The sequence below is a fragment of the Diabrotica virgifera genome, chromosome 1, assembly GCF_917563875.1.
Source record: "Diabrotica virgifera virgifera chromosome 1, PGI_DIABVI_V3a".
NCBI lineage: Eukaryota > Metazoa > Arthropoda > Insecta > Coleoptera > Chrysomelidae > Diabrotica > Diabrotica virgifera.
In genome coordinates, this window is record NC_065443.1 from 52178100 (window position 1) to 52184110 (window position 6011).

Below are 6011 nucleotides of genomic sequence, written 5' to 3' on the forward strand. Positions count from 1 at the left end.
GTATAAGGTTACCTTCGGTCACAATGAAACGGTTCTTAGACATACTACGGTTGCGCATGATCGACGGTGGTGGGGAGACTTAAATTTTTGACTTTACGTCACAAGAATACAGAATCTCATATTTTTAAATGATTTTCGATCGTTGAATGCGGGCTATTGTGTATATATGTGTAGTATTTGTGTTATTATCAAATAATAAGACAAATAATACACATTTTATCTTATACCGGGTGGTGAATCGTAAAACGGGCCATAGGAAACTCAATGTAAAATTCTAAACTGTTGAATTCCTGCTTCCCTAATGATTTTATATCAAAAGTCATGAGAGAATATTTGTAGAGAATTGAAATCTGTATTAAAATCAAAAGTTAAAATTTTTCTACGATTTAAACGCATTCCAAAATTTTGAAAAATATAATACATTTGCCACAGTAGGTATGCGTGTAAAAGTTAGGCCACACGTTACTATTTAACTGACAGTGCTCACACCATTGACTGCATAAAAAATCTTTATTATTAATACTTTGTCCGCAGCTGAGGGTATCTTATCAACTGTATTGCTTTTAATGATAAAATAAAAATATTGAGAGTTTAAAAATGTGAAAATAATAACTTCATTGTGGCACATTATTGCACTGTGTGTGGCCTAATTTTGGGCTGAAAAACGTATTTTTACGCATTTTTACAAAATTTTGGAATACGTTTAATTCGTAGCAAAACTTTAACAGTTGTTTTCAATACAGATTGCAATCCTCTACAAATAGTTTCTAACGTCTTTTGATGTAAAATAATTAGGGAAGCAGGAATTTAACAGTTTAGAATTTTACATTGAGTTTCCTATGTCCCGTTTTCCAATTCACCACCCGGTACCGGTATATCCTAGTTTACTGTATATTTTTGTATTTGTAATTTTGGTGTTGTTTCCTATGAACACTTATTTTGAATTATTCATGAAAGTTGTACAACGTACCTATTGTAGGAGTTTAAATAAGAATATATATTTATAAGGTAGAAAACTTTAAAATCCCATTATGTATTAAAGTAATAATAATGCTGATGATATTTTAGAATGTCAGGTAGTGTGGCCAAATTTATTAGGTACGTATTATTTAAATTTTTACAATAAATTATACAAGTAATTCTAATTCACATAATCCTAGCTGACCTCTAAGGATAGTATGTATTCAATAGTTAATCCAGTATTAATGGAAATTCATCGACAAATTTTCAGTGTATAATGGAGATTGAAGTCCTAGATTTTCGTAAATATTGCATGGATAAATATCAACAGTTTTCCATAATTAGGTATTATAATCCACTAAACATCTTTATTTCTTAACTATCTTGACTATTTTCCATCCATCAAAGACATATAAATACCGATTAAGGGAATGGAGCCAAATGCAAAATTTTGACGCACGTCAAAATTCTCAATGTGTTTTAAATGTATTCATTTTTTTCGAATCCTGAGAAAACTAATAAATATTTTTGAAAGATTTAAACGCAGAATGAAAGACTACATTATTACCGAGGGCCAAAAGTCCCTGAAAACTTCTATAATGTTTATTTTAATAAGTTACAGGGCTTAAAATAAAAGAGAAGTGTGATTTTTAATTACAAATATTTCATTCCAAAGAAACTTTTTATTTACTCTAAGGGACTTTCAGCCCTCGGTAATAACGTAATCTTTCATTCTGCGTTTAAATTCTTCTAAAATACTAGTTTTCTCAGGATTCGAAAAAAATCATATTACGATTCAAATGACAGTATACTCGTGACGTAATCGCACCCTTAATGTTCATTGGTTAGTCGATCTGGGCAACCGTAGTAATGTCTAAGAACCGTGTATATTAACAATATTTTGAACTGTCAGTATTTTTATTTTATCCTTTTTATTGTTTAAAAAACAATAAAGTCGAAAAGATGTCCCCAGTTGAGGAGAAAGTAGTAACAATAAAGATGTTTTATTCAGTCAATAGTTTGCGTACTGTCAGAAATAGTAACGTGTGGCCTTACTTTTACGCACTTACTTAGGTATGGCAAATGGATTCTATTTTTCAAAATTTTGGACTCTGTTTAAATCGTAGAACAATTTTAACTTTTGTTTTTAATACAGATTTTAATCCTCTACAAATAGTTCGTCATGACTTTTGATGTAAAATAATTAGGGAAGCAGGAATTCAACAATTTAGAATTTTACATTGAGTTTCCTATGGCCCGTTTTCCAATTCACCACCCGGTATATACATTTTTTCTGTTAGACTGATCGTAGATGCTGCCTTTTTCTTTGGTTTCGTATTATTGAAATCGGTCGCATTCGTAAAAGATCATCAGCTGTTTGAAGTCCCCTGCTGAACATAGGCCTCTCGCAAATAATTCCATAGGTTTCGGTCTTGAGCACATTGAATCCAGTTCTGCTGGGTGCGCTTGATATCGTCCGACTATCTTGTTGGAGGACGCTCTCGAGTGCGATAAGCATCGTGTCTAGGTCTCGATTCTAACATTCAATTGGTCCATTTTCTATCTCTAACTCTGGCAAGATGGCCTGCTCATTTCCATTTCAGTATTGAAATTCTTTAAATTGCGTCCGCAATACCTAACTATTTGATTTGAAACTCTGTCTCTGAGAGATATATTCAATATTGATCTCTCTTCCACTTCTATTTTATTTATTACTTTTCTAGTAAAAGTCGGTGTTTCTTCCCTATTCGCGGTGTGCAAGTACTTGGAAGGGAAACGAGAAACGACCGTGCGCGAGTCGCGGAGAAATATTGCAACTATCTTAAATAATTCATATTGTCAATTGAAATTGTCAATTTGACGTATATTTCATACATTCTGTCATTGAAGCAGAAAAATTATATATTGCTCCACAATATTGATATGATATGCAATTATTATATAAAGGTAAATTTAATTAATTGTATTTTGCTTGCAGTACTGCATTTTAATAACTAATTTTATTTACTACATACAATTGTTTACGTTTGCATAACATAACCTGTATCTTAATTTTTTTTGGACTATGGCCTTGACAATTATCCAGCAACCAGGACTAATATAATTAAAAGTGCGAATAAAAGTACAGAGCGTAGAAATAGAGGTCGTTTTGCCGAACTTGCACGGTCCCAATACGTTGGAAGCGAAAGCACACATTGATCAAAGACCTTCCTTTTCGAACACATGGAAATATCTGATCTAAAACCTTCAAGAAAAAAACTGATGAAAATCCTCAGTTTTCCGTAAGTTGTCCATGTTAGTCCTATTCTCCTGTTTAACTCTGTTTCTAGTTTGTCTTTTTCTATTTAATCTTAAGATAATTATAGGCAGGTATACACTTTTCAGTTTGCGTGACTTTTGGGATCATTTTGGCCAATACAAATTTGGTCATGTACAATAATTATTTTAATAAGTCAAAAAATTGCCAACTAATGTTTGAGTCTTTTCTCTTCGGACTACTATGCGCTGCTATTTATTCAGTTAACTATTGTTTGAGTCGGAGTGCAGTTATGACTCCATGTTTCATCGATTGTCACATATTGACACAAAACTCCTGTTTATGACAATAAACCGAGACTAATCATTAATTCATTGTTTTTGGTCGGCTGTGAGCAAATGCAGCACTTTGGAGAAAATATGTGTTTCAATGACATGTTATGGTTGTATCGTTCGTACAGTATAAATACCATTGCACGCCATCAGCGTCATAGCAAGTGACGTCACATGATAGCAACACAAAATATTTAAGTCGTAGGTCTGTTCCTTTTTAGAATCGTTTATCCAAGTGCACTGGAATTACACCCACTAGAGATATTTTATTATATAGGCGTAGAAGTAATAATAATAATAAATGTCTTTGCGCATAAACCACCTTACTAAGGACGAAGAAGTGCGCACCTGGATGGGTAAACCTCTGCACGGGCGACATCCCAATGAGGTCAGCCAAGATATGTCGACAATATAGGGTCGAACTAATGGTTAACATCAGGAAAGATGTTCCCCGAAACGGAAGGTTCATTACTGGCCATTCAGGATCAGGTTATACCAACCAGAAATTACCTGAAATACATCGTCAAAGACCCTCAAGTCCAGAACGACAGATGCCGATATGGATGTCAAGCCCAAGAAACAATCTAACATGTTACCGGTGGCTGCCAGGCATTTGCTGCAACTGAATACAAGGAACGGCATGACTCAGTTGGAAAGATCATTCATCAAGAGATAGCTATCAAACTGGGACTTCTCCAAACGGACCATCTCCCATATTATCAATACGTTCCTGAGAGTATGCTTGAGAATGACAACTATAAGCTATACTGGGACCGCACTGTGCTCACAGACCAAACAGTGGCACATAATAGATCAGATCTCGTATTAGTCAATAAATTAACGAGACAAACAACATTCATTGATGTGGCGATTCCTAACAACAATAATCTACGTACTAAATTTACTGAAAAGTTCGCATAGAAAAGAAGTCATATCTCTACAGCCTCTCCTATAGTGCAAGTATTGGTTTGGACTTTGTCCAAAGCAACTGCAATATACTTTAATTTTTTTAATAGTCTTAGGCATTTGTCTTTAAATTTGTATCATTTACAAGCTTTATTACATCTTTAGCAATACTTATTCTATAGTTTGAGCAAACGTGAAATAATATTGGCCAGTTTTTTAAGTAAATTCCTAAGCATTCCGATAAAGTATTCCAACGAATATCCTGATGCAATACAAGAGCATAATCCCCAGCCTCTAAATTTTGCACTAGCAAAATGTACATTTCTGAAATATTTGCAATTTTTTTTACATTACTCTTTATTCCTGGCACTTCTATACCATGTGCAAGTAAGTTCAATATAAATATGTTATTATGCCATAATATATATGTTATAATAATAAGTACAGATATCTGGAAATTCAAATAAGGAGACAATGGAGAATGCAAAGTACCCAGACAATACCGATTATTATGTCTACTACTGGAGTCATTCCGAAGACCCTCCTCGAAAGCATCAAAAAGCTGGGTCTAAATGAACATCTTTATAAGACCATGCAGAAAGCGGTACTACTCGCGACGGCCAGAAGTGTACGAAAATTTTTGGGAGATACACCTGCATTCCAAGTCACCTAGGGCTCAATAACACGGAAAGAGTCCCACCAGAGCTCAATCCTTTTGATACCGTAGGTATCTGGGATGAGTAAATTTTCCCCTTAGAGGGAGTGTGAGCCGTATGGCTAAATCTGGGATAAATGTCTTCATTCCAAAAAGTATACAACAAAAATATTAATCGGTCTGTAGGGCGAGGTTCAGCTTGTAAATCACTGCAGGACAGCAATGTACAGCTGCTCTTCCACCTAACCCCCATAGGAACTAATATTTGAAGATTTCTATTAATATAAACTTAAAGAAATACACCATAGCTTGATTTCATTTAATTTGTGTAAGTGAATTATAAACCGTTTTTATAAAGCATACTGGTCCGGATCACACTTTAACTGCAATCAAACGAAGGTGACATTTTGACATAAGCTGGTAACACTTATTTGACAGTTGCGGTGTTGACAATTCAGATTTGTTTTTATTATTTACTATAAATAATTGTTTTATTATATTTACTGTTTTTATTTACTTTAACGTAAGATTATTAGTTAATTCTTGATTTCGATTTCTAATGTTTTTATTTAATTACATTGAATATTAATTTATTTTGTTGTATAATCCAGTTCTGTAATAATTGTGATATATTTGATTTAAAATGAATCCGGGAATTGATTTGTAATTTGACACCAATGTTAACTTGGATCTCTGTCGTAGATAATGACGTGCAACCGAGATTCTTTTTGACAGATTCAGAGTACGAAACATACAGCACAACAATTCCTACCTCACACTATTAAAAGCTCAAATAAACTTACTCTTTCATTAAAAAAAGAAGAATTAATGGAAATAGTGGGAGTGTACACTAAACTCGTACAATTTTGTGGAATTTATTTTCTCAAAATATTTTTATTTT